Raw genomic sequence first — 13,247 nt, 5'->3', positions numbered from 1 at the left:
ATGATAATCGCCATCGTGACCTTACCAGGGCCGTTTAACCTATGCTAAGGGCGCTTTTTCATCGCGGGCGACTCAGCGTGTTTGAAGACGACGCCTCGAGAGGAAGAATGATACCATTCTTCACATCTAAGAGGATCAGGCTGCTTATGATTGCCAAGATCCGACTTCCACTTCCTGTCTGCCAGATGGAACCGAGAACAGTTTCTCCCGGCGAACGTACAAATAGCAAAGACGCTGGAAAATGAATTCCTTATAATTTGTTCAGCCCCTCCAAATTATTATTTCTCATTTTAAACCAGTTTTATCAACCTAGATTTATCGCTAGTATTATAACAGACGAATAAGAATTAACACCAACACTGTATTTATCTGTGTTAGAAGTGGCTATTAATAATTATTTTGTAATGATAATGCTTTGACATCTCGTTAAAGAATTTCAGAAAAGATTTATTCAAAATATCCTTTTCTCTGCTAGTTTAATTTTATCCAAATTAAACCCGTGGATAATTATTTATTCAATGTGTAAACTGTCGAATTACTCTTTCCGTATTCTCATGAGTAGTACTCACCAAATATTTACAACTGTTGTTAATGATAAAACGTCGAGTATTCAAAATGAAGAAACACAGACCTTTGTTTTAATACAAATTACATTGTACGCTTCATGTTCGAATAGCACAACTACGACAGATATTCGACGGACAAAAATTTGTATATTCGTTATCAAGTTACGCGCGGTGAAACAAAGTTTGCATTACCTTATTCAACATACGATATGGTTGTTTGAAATCCATCGAACTCCGTGTTTCTGTTTGTGTTGGGCCAGTAAACACGCCAACTCTTGAATTAATCCCTTGCCCTCGCTATTAGGTTAAAAGTATATTTACTTTCCATTTAAATTAACAACGCTGCCCGTCGCGCTTTGAAGGAAACTGCATAATTAACCAACCGAATTATCGAACGCTTGAAACTCGGTTTAGTATCTAATGTTTTCCACTTTGTAAGAAAAACATTAGATACACATTCTAAGAGTGCAAGTTTTCCAAATAATCACTGGATGAATCGAAAAGTTGCTCGTGGAAGGGAAAATTATGGGGGTGGTTCAAAAGGATGTGGCGTCGCCTCCCATGCTCGCCACCAGAGGGATCGCGCTCTCACAAGCGCTCGACCGACCCCTCGGTTGCTATATGTATTATACACTCCTCGAACGACTTCCCAATATCCCAGTCGTTTAAAGCAGGGTCTGCTAGAAAGCCTTATTGATGAGTCCACTAGCAGGTCCGGACAAAACGCGCCCTCTCCTTTCCTTTTCGGTCCTCCTACAAATTCTCTCGAGATCCTAACCGCACCAAAGCAGCGTCATAAGGAGATTTGAATATAATATTGGGCGTTCAGTGAGCTCGAACGGTTGACTTTGATTCGATCGCGTTATTTTGTATTATATTTCACAGTATCGACCCGTCGAGAGACGTTAACTTGTCTCCAGTGGTCCACTTCCTAGGCTAAGTGTTATTAATTCATTTCACAGGGGGGGTGAACCACGAAGCATCAGTGCCGATGCTCGATGTCCATTAAGCGACCATTCAGGAACGAAGAACGTAGGTCGGTGGCGTGGATCGCGAGAACGTCGAAGGCAACACTACGGCTGGACAGTCATTAAACGACGTCGTTGCCTCTTAATGGCGGCAGATACACTTAAAAAGTAATTTACCAACCGCCTTCTGAAAGAGAAACGCCGAACGGTTGAAAGTCGCGTCTCGCGACGTTCGACGTTAATTGGAAACGCCTGGAGAAGAGGCAGACATCGAGAAAAAGTAGAAAAAAAATATGAGTTAGGCCAGGGGACGATCAAAGGTTCGCTCGACTCACGGAATTTGCAGCCACCCGACCGAGAGGGGGTGGGGTTTAGATATTTATTTAATATCGATTATTATCGGAATTCTTCCTACCTCGCGTTTCCCTAATGGCTTGCTTTCTACGTTGGTCGACAGAAGAACGGTACAAAGGGAAAACCTTCTTATATTATAGCTTCGCGAATAATTTAACTGGATCGTTCGGAAAACTTAAGATCAACGATCCTGTCGACCATAACCATTCTCAAAAATATAACAATCTAGTTAGAAAATTATATTAGGAGCTGCTGGCTTACAAAAAATAGTCCCCCAAATATATATTTAGATAATTTACGTTAAAAATTTCGTGAACTATAAAAAAATCCACAGTTATCGATCACTGTACCGGTCGCAAAAAGTTCCCGTCAATCATTTGTCTCCGGTTCGAGAATGGTCGAGTATAAATATTAAGAAATATTTAACGGCGATTAATTTTAGCATCAGCATTGTCTGGAAGTTGTCAAATTACACGAGAATAGTATTGCGAACGTCTAAGTTTTATATGAGTAAAGAGCGTGGAATATACTCTAAGACAGAGATTGAAATGTCACGCTGTTTTTAGATCGAGCCGCAGACAGATGGCTCGCACGGAATTGCCACATTAACTCTTGAAAGCACGGCGAACAGACCGAGAACGATCACCCACACAGAGTGTCGCTTCAAACACAATGGTGCATCCTTCAAAAGTGAACTCTTATTTAATTCGATATTTCTCTGCTGCAAAGGATGTCAGGAATGGTCACAGGCGTGTGGTCGGATTCAAATATTCGGACACTTCAAACGTAACTATGTAAACTATATTATTTGATATTATAAAAAGCTATTTAACATAAAAGAAGATAAATACGTGAACGTAAAAACCATAAGTGACTACTCTCGACCACATCCTATCTACATGTTATAAACAAATGAGATCATCGAAACTGAGATCCAAACACGTATACACTTTATACACTGCTTCCTTTGTTGCGTTGCAAAATTCTATTCCGTCAGAATGGGCCATCTTTGACCCAGAACTCGTGAGTCAAATAACAGGGGTGTTCAAAAAAATTGGGACCAGGCCTACTTTTAATCTTTGTAAGAAATCATTTTCAGACGTAAGTGTATACTTTTCCTATCTATCTGACCTATTCCAACCTTTTTGGACGCCCTGTACAATCCCAGGAACCAGCACTCGAAGAATCCCAAGCTGGAGAGGCTCGCGCGGATGGTCAGAAACGCCGGGCGTCCCGACGGCCGAATCCGACTTATTAAGCTAATTAGCGCCCGAGCAAGCGGGCAAAGGAAACCGGGGAAAATTATTAGCGACGAGTTGCTCGCGTCCACGAAAGAAAATTATGCCCAACGCGGTCCCCCTCCCCCCATCCCCCGCGTGTTTGTGCTACTCTCCGGCGAGAACTCGATTCTCTCCCTGTAGCGAGTCGCGGGGAGCTTCTTTCCCGGAGATCTCTTTCGCCAGTCCACGATCCTTTGTCTACGACACACAAAGGGGTAGATTAGGCGTGGATCTACTCGGCCTAACGGCGTGCATGATATCGCGTATCTAAGCGAGCATATGTGTTCGTGCCAGATACGCAGCCATGCGGCTAAACGCGCCTGAATGTGTACGCCTAGATGCACACGTCTAACCGAGGAGCCATTGTCTCAGAACACGCACACCGTCCACGGATCCGAGATTAGCGTGAACGCGCCACGTCAAATCGGCGACGTCGTTGCATGCCTGCCAAGTATACGGATTTAATTTTGCGCAACGATTTACGCTGGGACGAACGATAGCGTTATGGTACCGCCTGGGAGAAAAAAATTCAAAACTTGTAATATTCCAGCGAGTTCTAGAGCAATGATTCTTTAAATGAACCTCATACGCGATTCGTAAGTTGAATATTTCTGTTCCTCACAACTTGAGGGATACTCTGATGTCGAAATTCACCCCCACGAGAAATGAACATGTCAACACCGAAGCGACGTTCATTTTTAAAATCATTATTTTAGATACGTCAGACTTTTATATCCAGGGATGTTCTATACGTTTGATCTAACTGGAGCTTGTTGACATTCAAGATATTTTTTAAACATCGATGATTATGTTATTGTTGGAAAGTGGATTATTGGGGCAAGTTTAAAATAATAATTATTTAATATATGTCAATGTAATCTTCTATTAGCTCATTATTTTTTAAATGCTTTAAAGGAGTGTTGATTTCCATTTACCAATTTGGTAAAAATCAGCATTAAGTTGGGATTGAGAGTCCGCTTAAGAGTTCTAAATAAACGTTGGAAGATCGAAGCGTCCACCAATGCGACAGTTGACAAGTTACGCGCCATAAAATCCGATAAATCCTGCAAATATCACTTCAATTTTTTTTACACGTGAACTTGGATATGTATTTTTTAGTGTTTGTTTGGCCGAATAAATTCGTTCCACCAGAAATGTGTACGCAAGAAAATATGGAATAGATATTAATCATTTTCGATGCTCTTTACTTGTAATTTCGTGCAACGACGGATCGCCGAGACAATAATCGCAAATATAGCGGAATGCTTAATGTATAATACGTTTAAATAAATTATTTACCGGGATGGTATACGATTGACACAGATTCGTTGATGCATAGAAGCGTTCTTGGACATGCACCCGAATGCATCAGACCAACAGAACTATTATTGTTTCAGAACACGCGTTCGAATGTTGGAACCAAGATTATTATCATCAAAGCGCCCATGCTTGACACACTACGAACTTGGGAGACGCCATTAAGTCGAGTGATTTGCTAAATAAACGTTCCATGAAATTACAGGGATTCATAGATGTTTGATCTGTGCAAATTGTCACCGGTGGATGGGCTGACAATTATTTTAATCGTCAGGCAGCTCCAAAACCACTATGATAAAATTTTATAGGAAACATCCATCGTTACAAATTAGCTGTCAATTTTCTGATTGACTGTCCTACATGGAACGCGCAAAAATTATTATTCTAACGATTGAAGTTGATCAGAAGTGGTCGAATAACTTTTCTACGTGTTATTGTAATTGTAACTCGTCTCAATTCCTGTGTAAGGGTTTTAAACCACCTTTGTTCGCTTTTTTTTCTTTGACGAATTCGTTACTACTTATTTTTAAACGCACGAGAGACGAGCCAGCAACGCTTGACGAGAAAAACCGAGTGCCGAAAGAGTGAAACTTACCTTCGAGCCGTGAGAACGTCCTCGGTTCACAGCTTCCGATTCACTTAGATGATCGACTTCCGTTCGCCATTCATCAGCTCTCGTTTTCTATACCAGAAGACAATCTCTCACGAAGTCGTCGGGCTCAGGCGAATAACCGTGAAAGTTTCGGGAATCGAGCCGGAAAACCGTTACTCGCGTAGACACTCACACCTCGATGACTCTGAAAGTAAAAAAAAAAGAAATTCTTGTAAGCGAGACGGTAACACGAAATTCGTTCCAACGTAATTCCAATTGATTTTTCAACTGGCAACACTCACCGACGTGTTTCGTAACTTTTAGCAAAAAATGCAAGCATTCACAGTCACAATCACAGACTTTGTAACTTCGTAAAAAATTTAGATTGATTATATATCGATAAATTTATGATAATCTATGTGATAAACGGTTGAAAGATCACAGAAAAGATTAATAATTAACAGTATATAGGACATCTGTATCGAATATTTATTTCCAGTATTATTGTATGAAAGAAATAAATGTTAAAACAATAATTGTTTTGGGAATTTATTTATTGCATCAAATATATAAAGAATGTGTTTTAATTTAAACATCATCAGTTTCCTTCATTAAAGAGGCGTTTAAATACTGCCAGACTTTCGTAGAAGTCCATCAAGTAGTATTGGTCAACGCTTGGTCAGACGGGCTACTGTAAAAATTAAACTACCCCAGTAATCGTGGTGCAAACGAACAGAGGGTGATTCTATGTGACAAGACAAGTTGAAAATGTAGAATAACATTTTGTTATGCGATGCTTTGTTTTCGAGATAATCGAATTTGAAAATTTCTCTGGCTCGTCTGACCACACCTCGATATTTCTACTTACATTGATGTCCAAACTCTATCGCATTTATTTCTAATGAATTTTCTCGACAAACAAAGCCTCTAATAACAAAGTTTTATGTTCCATTTTCAACTTATTTGTTCCCATGGAATATTTATGCAACTTTTAACGAAATAAGATAGAAAATGGCCAATCAATGAGAAAGAGTCAGGGGAAAGAAGAGTCAGAAGCTTCGTAACGAAGAGAAACAAAGTTAAATTTTTCACAGTCAGAAATCTAGAAAACAAATAACAATTACGGCCACGTTGGCTCGCGATCTCCGATAAGAACGATAAAAATGGCAACCTCACCGCTGACTGCAGCGATAAAGCGAGAATTCTATTAGCGAAAGCTTAATAGTTCTGACATTCTGTAATGCCACCTTCAATTTCAATTTTAATTTTATCTCCGTCAGCTCAGAGTATTTATCAAGTCTACGCGACTGAGTTAACTACACGGCAACTATAACTTTTCCTTTTCACATTGAAAGAGACATCTGTCTTGGGGGAGGAACGATAGTGGCGTGCTTTATTAAACATGTTTCCCGAGGGGGAATACAAAAATACAAGAATTATCTGTAGAGACGTTTAAATGTTTTCTCGTAAATGAAAAGGGGTTCTTAGATCCCCTGAATAATGTCACTGAGGATGTAAAGAAAACACGGCGAACGAACGACGCCAGAAAACATAAAATAAACACCGAGACTCTCGCGTTATTATTTATAAAACTGCGACCAACTTCGAGAAACGTTTAGCGAAAGTGCAAGCCGGATAATAAAATTCAACGAACGGGCATGAAAATAAGAAGATTAATTGAAGTTAATTAAGAATGACAATGAACACCGAGCAAAGTTCTTTACTTCGAACCAGGAGAAACGATGGCTACAACATTTAACGATGGAAATCGTTGCTTGCCAAATATCGAAAATAAATTCACAAGATAATATTACAATATTACGATCGATGGAGCCATTGTATACAAACAAGCTGAAAACTTAATTACGAACTGCAGCGTTTTCATCCAAGAATACCGAAAGGATATTGAATTCGAAAAAACATTGAATTCAATTTTCAAAATTAATTAAACTCGTATTTGCAGATTCACGTCAATCAATTCCAAAAATCGGCTCGCGAACAAACAAACGCGTTGAAATCTCTTCGAGCATCGCAACGAGGAAATCGAACGCTCCACGTTTTATCCGTCCGCTAAAGTCTCTGCGCGTTTATACGCTTACGTACATTTTCATCGTTATTCTTACAATTAATTACAATGCGTACATAACGGTTCACCCGCGCGGAAAATCCCAGAATATTCCGCGTTCCCCGCGATTACGGTTTTTCCTTGAAATGAACGCGAATGGAAACGCAGGGAACCGGAAAGGGCGAGCGTTTTAAATAAGTGCAACTTCGAACGACACTGCGAGCGTAAAACATTCAAAGACTCGATGAACACGGGGCAAATGGAGGAACGGACGGGCGCGTGGGTGGTCGTAGACATTCTGACTGCACGTCAACGACAGAAGAAACAGGCAACGTAGCTACCGCTGACCGTAGAACGCACAATAAAATCCCGTCCTGGCAACGGGGGGGGGGCTTAACAGTCCCGACGTTTTGTAACGGTGGCTTCAGCTGCTTGAATTCTCTTCCACCGTACGTGCTCGCTCGCGAACCAACCAGACGAAATGTTTTTACACGACGTTAGCGACGCGATTCGTGTTTCCTCCAGGCTGGCTTAATTCGGATCAAGTGGCGCGAAAGAAACTCCGTTTCGTTCGGTCGCGGAATCAACATGCACCAATAATGATCACTGGTCGACGACCCCAAGCTTTCGCACTATTCGCCAACGTTCGACAATAGTATCGAGACGACAAGGTACGAGAAATCTCGAAGAAATTCTAGATAAAAATAGAAATATTAGAGTTTTGTGAAAAGAAATTCTTAAATATTAGGAACTGTATTCTACTGAAGACTGAAATACTGAAGAGTTTGATGTATTTACGCGAATTCTTGATAAAGTTGCCAAGTAATGCAAGAGAAATTATGTTGCCGTTGATAACCAATACGTGTTCCGAAACTTGCCTTTATGAAACTTTAGGATTCTTATTGAATCAACGGAGAAAACAAAGTTGCAAGAAGGATCCGGAAATACGTATCACGGATTTGTTTGGGAAAGATTTCTACTTACGTACAATATACGAGAAAAGTTTCCCTCGGAATTATTGTGATGATTTCCTGTTTAGCTTTCAGCCGTATTGTTAAAAATCGAACCGCATCTTCGTGAAATTCAGGAACGACACACTGTACAGTTTTTATTCGTATAGAAATAATTAATTTTATCAGTTGAACCTAACGATTGAGAATTTTGTAAATAAAATTATCACGTAACTTAAGAACAAAGCAAATTATGTTCTTTTTGAAAAAGTTTTTCATAAATCTTCGCTGTTCTAACACGGTGTCTCCTCTAAAAGAATCTTTCGAAAGTTTCACAAAGTCACGAATGAAATATGCAAGCACATAGAAAAGTATGGGCGAAACGCGAATGAGACACTCTGTAGGCAAGTCTACTGTTTCTCTAACGGGTGATTAATTTGGTACAAAAGAGGCAGATGGAAAGAGCGAGCGAGAGAGTCGGACAGCCACCCACCAACATGAACAAGAACCACCAAGCTTCCTCAAATATTAACACAATGGCAACATGGAGCGTTCGGTAGCAACAAGCTCTGTGCTTTCCAGCTTGTGAACCGGAACAACGTAGAACAAGCCGAGAACGAGGCTCATTTCCGGTGCAACAGATACCTTAACCAATAGTTTTATCTAGTTCGACGCAAACTCCTACAAACTTCCACTTCCATTCATTCTTCTTTGCCGTAAATCTTCTGTTTTTCCTCAATTATTTGTAGTTGGAACTATATTTTATTTAATCCCCCTCAAGAAAAAATGAAAAACTGTATCAGTGGTATTTCAATCACCAGATATTTGCTTCGTTGATAATCTAGAATAGTCAACGCGTTCGAAACTATTAATATTTTCTCTATCTTCCCTTTCAAATGGTTTCTGTTTTATGTCGACAAACATTTACAGTAAAATTGATGAATATTGATGAATAAACTTCAAAACACAACTTTCTCTACATATAATGCAAAAAGTGTACGTTATCTCGTAAAAAAGAAAAAGAAAGACTGGTCCTTTGACCGGTCATGGTAGGAATGGGTACGCACGAAGTGTTGGTAGGTTTAGTGATAAGCAAGCATAAATCAGGACAAACGACAAGGCCGCGATACGTCCTTCGTATTTAACGAGCTATTAAAAATTCTGCATTCAATTCCTGGCATTTCTGGTTAATCCGCTCGAAAAAGGGACGCAAACACCGAGCGATTTAAATTCTAATCTCGAGCAACGTCTCGAAATTTCAACATGCCAGGGGATGCAGCGCAACGCAAAGGGAAGTTCGACAGCTGCAGTGAAAGTACTCAACTCAAGAGAACCGTGTTTGCTCGTAAGCTTCGCCAAGACTGTTTGCGGTCAACCACAACAGAAACGACGAAAACTCCGGGTGCTCTGACGTTGCATTCAAAACCAGACCCCGACAAAGTGGTCCTTTCCTGAAATCTTCCCCAAGCTTCGTTTCGACGCAAAAACCATCTGCCGTGCAGGCACTGGCGCGATGCATTTATCGACCGGTCGCAAAATGCACTTTGTCGTCGTAATTGCATCGTTTCCGACAAACGACTCGTCGACGAAAAATTGTACGACTAATAAAAAGATACTTTGACAGGCGAGCCATCGACTGGACGCGTCCTAGTACGGGATACTGTCAAAGGTGAAGGTACCAAACCTCTTTTAATAATCAAGGAGGTAATGGGGGCAATTATTGGCCCAACCGAAACGTTTCAACAGCTACAAGGACGAAGAGCGTTTAATCGATGAGCAAAGAACGTCGATAGAGGCCAGAACCTCTCGAAGATCGAAACTTTTCATATAAAACAAACTTTCGGAAGAGGAAGAAAGTTTAATATCTTACACTGGCACTGTTTCACTAATATTAATGTTATAGTTTTTGGATAAAAATAAAGACTACGTTCTACTGTTTCGATGCTATGGCTGGACCCAGCCACGTGGAACGGGCTGTACAGTTCCTTCGGTAGTTTATTATTCAATGAATAATACACTACCAGAAAGCATTATTTGCTTGTTCGTAATACAAATAAAAAATTAAGAGATTAATGGCATTTACATCGGGAACATGACTGGCATAGAAAATGAGTCTTTTTCTGGGTTGAATCTCTGTCGATTCGATGCCCATAAAACATGAACTGTTTTTAGAGGGCAGAAGATAGAAGATTGCAATATTTTTAAGTAGGGATTATATTAAAAGAATGTTCGCAATAAGGTTGGTATTCGTGCATTGCTTGCAACGTCGTCTGCCCTGATAATGCGATGTAATAAATTTGTCCACTCCTTAGTTAGACGTTGCATGAACCGAATAGGTCGCAAGAAAGGGAGCCTCCAAAGCCAGCAGGATAGCGGGGGTCGCAGTAGATGAAGTGTCTGACCAACAAGCAGAGAACTCCAAAGATCTCAAGTTCTCATCGCCCCGTTTGTGACTCTTTGTTCGCAGTTTCAACGAGAATTTAAGTTTGGATGGGATTGTGAGTTCGCCGAAAGCTGATATCCCAAAAGGATCCTTATTTCGAAGGCATTTTAATTTCAGCTTAGTTAACTCTAAAAAAAAGGCTTTTCGAGCTCTTTTCTTAACAATATGCATACAATTAGATATTCTGTGAAATCATAGAGAACACCATCGAATTATCGAAAATTAACAAAGTCAAAGGCATCTTTAGAGACGATGTGGCAGTCATTGTGTTAAATCTTTGCTCCAACAGAGGTATAATGCCATTCTGTTCCGGATCGATAATGTTGCGTTTAATATCGAAACGATAAGGGGATACCAAAGCCCCCTAAATTCGAGACATATTGTTCTATTCTGCATCTCGTCTGTGATTATACCCAACATATTGTTCGACGAGCCCCTTCCTGTGTTCTATCTCTCGTCTCTTCCCGCAAACCTGCAGGCACACCCTGTCTGACTTTCAAACAAAGGCAAACTAACATGGTGTAAAAAGCAGGGGTCGCGAACGACGAAATTCACAGTTGCTTGGGGACTGAATAATGTAAAGGTGAAAGAGAGACGACGGGAAGGGAAACTCTCGTAGCTTGAGTCGTCTGTAAAGATATCTGACAGACACTGCTTTAGACGCGGAGACATTCGGTGTTTCCTCAAGGAATTTATGCAAATTGAGTCTGAAGGAATATCGCTACGTTTACCGGCGGGTACTACGCGTAAAACTACGAAGAAGATTCGAATAAACACGATTCTTGGGAACGCTTCCTCCGGAGGTGACGCGTTTCGATTCGCGGCAGTCGTTAGTCTAATAATTCTCGAGAACAGACACGAGAAAACGAAACGATTGCACTTCGACATCTTTCTGTACAAACTCTTTGGTAACTAGATAATATAAATCCGTTTTTTCCCCCCTCTCGATGAGCGCGTCAACGCGGAGGAGTCTTAGGAAAAACAAGCGATCGGAAGACAAAGTCGAAGCAAGGCTCCCCGATGGCCGGATTAAGGGCGTCCGTCGATTTTTCAGCGACGCGGATGTCTGACGGACGTTGAGTAAACGCGTAGGGTCAAAGCTGACGGATAAAGCCTGCTGGGTCTTCCTTTTTCATCGCGCGGCTATCCCCAGCCGTCGCTATCGCGGCCCTGACAATGTAAATTCGGCATTGTGTCCCCCTTGAAAAATGCTGGCCCGGCTGCATCTCTTTCACCCCGTGCTTTCCGCTCTATTTTCGCCCCCTCCCCCTCGTTCCCCTCCGCTTTTACGACGTCTCTTTCCGGCACCGTTTCCCGGTCTCCTTTCAGCTTTCAAGCAGGGATGCTTGATCGTCCCCCGGCGCCCGGAAACGCCGCTTTTGTCCACGCGTTACCGGTTACATCGAGCCAACTCGATCGATTAGGGTGGGTGGGGACAGGTAACGTCGTTTTTCACGACGCCTCTCCCCCCTCCCTTCTTCCAAGGACGCGAGACCCTTTTCGGCGCCCCGAAACCCACGAACCGCCCAACCTCCGATCGATCGATACGCTACACACGGCTCTCGATCTCGTTCCTCGTGTTTGGGATTCCTCGGAGATCCCCAAGACGAATGAGACGCGAAATCTTGAAATATCTTACGGCTGGATTTTTTGACGCGCTCGGGCAACCGGGATTACGGACCCAGGCCCGGGAAAACGTTGACGAATCGGGTACGGGGGGTGGCGAAAAATTTGGGCACAAGTGGCGTCGAGATTTATGTAATTTCAAATTTCTTACTCGATGGAACAGACATCGATTTATAATTTTTAATTAGGGGGAGTTCCTCTGAAACCGGACAGTAGCGATATCTTTAAATTGTGAAACGCTATACGATCGTTATTTCGCGTAAATAATAGTAGGGATAGAATAAACGATGATCAAGTTTCGCCATGTTCTAGTCGCGCGTACACAGCTAAAAAAATCAATTGATTGTTGCGTCTAATTAAAATCTAGTGTATCGTACAAATTATAAACTCCTATTGCATTGAAACTGGTTTGAGTTACGTTCTGAACTTATTGCTATGTCCGGTACTAGAGGACACCTATGATCTGTTGAAATTCTATACCAAAGTTTCAGTTAACTATTATAATAATACTATTTGTTTTGTTGCTTTATATTAATTTCTAATATTGTTAAATTATAAATAAAACAGTATGGAAGGCATAAAATATACTAGGGAAACTCCCCCTATTGATTGCACTCTATGGACTTGCAAAAATCTTTTCTCAGCGTTTCAATGCCAATATCGTAAAGTGTGGACCTTCCACGGTAAATTAAAAACAAAAATCGTAGCGGCTCGATTTTTGTTTCAAATTAAAAAAGAAGGTCTAAACTATGTAATATTCTAAATTAAATGGTCCGAGAAAATTGATGCAAGTCCATAGAGGGTATTAGACTTTGCAAATTTCGTTATCAGAAACATGCCCTCGTATTTAAGATCCTACATTAGTGGATATGAACTAAACTGAAAATCGAAAATGGTATCGTAAAGTAGAGACTTCAAGCTTTAATTTGAAGGAAGAATCAAGATTCTACGATAATTTTTAACGAAGTTACACGAATTCAAATATTGAGAATAATTACTGACACTCGATTTGGTAATTGAATGAAGTGGACATTGAGAAATTAAAGCTACGAAGAAGCTTTTCTTCTCATTGTCCGTGTACCGCTG

The 13,247-nt window shown here is 40.9% G+C and overlaps 1 protein-coding gene across 3 annotated transcripts in view; it reads right to left on the bottom strand.

Annotated features, from left to right (window-relative positions):
• The window catches only part of LOC122401073 (putative polypeptide N-acetylgalactosaminyltransferase 9), a 348,351-nt gene that overhangs the window by 196,313 nt on the left and 138,791 nt on the right, over positions 1–13,247 (bottom strand). For all 3 annotated transcript variants that reach the window (XM_043403009.1, XM_043403011.1, XM_043403010.1), the window contains exon 3: positions 5,081–5,282. The gene's annotated coding sequence lies outside the window, so the exon portion shown is untranslated. The remainder of the gene's footprint in view (positions 1–5,080; positions 5,283–13,247) is intronic.

The sequence above is a fragment of the Colletes gigas genome, unplaced genomic scaffold (assembly GCF_013123115.1).
Source record: "Colletes gigas isolate AHSC1104 unplaced genomic scaffold, ASM1312311v1 Colletes_gigas_Sc00021, whole genome shotgun sequence".
Classification (NCBI taxonomy): Eukaryota; Metazoa; Arthropoda; class Insecta; order Hymenoptera; family Colletidae; genus Colletes; species Colletes gigas.
This window is presented reverse-complemented; position numbering and strand designations above follow the sequence as displayed.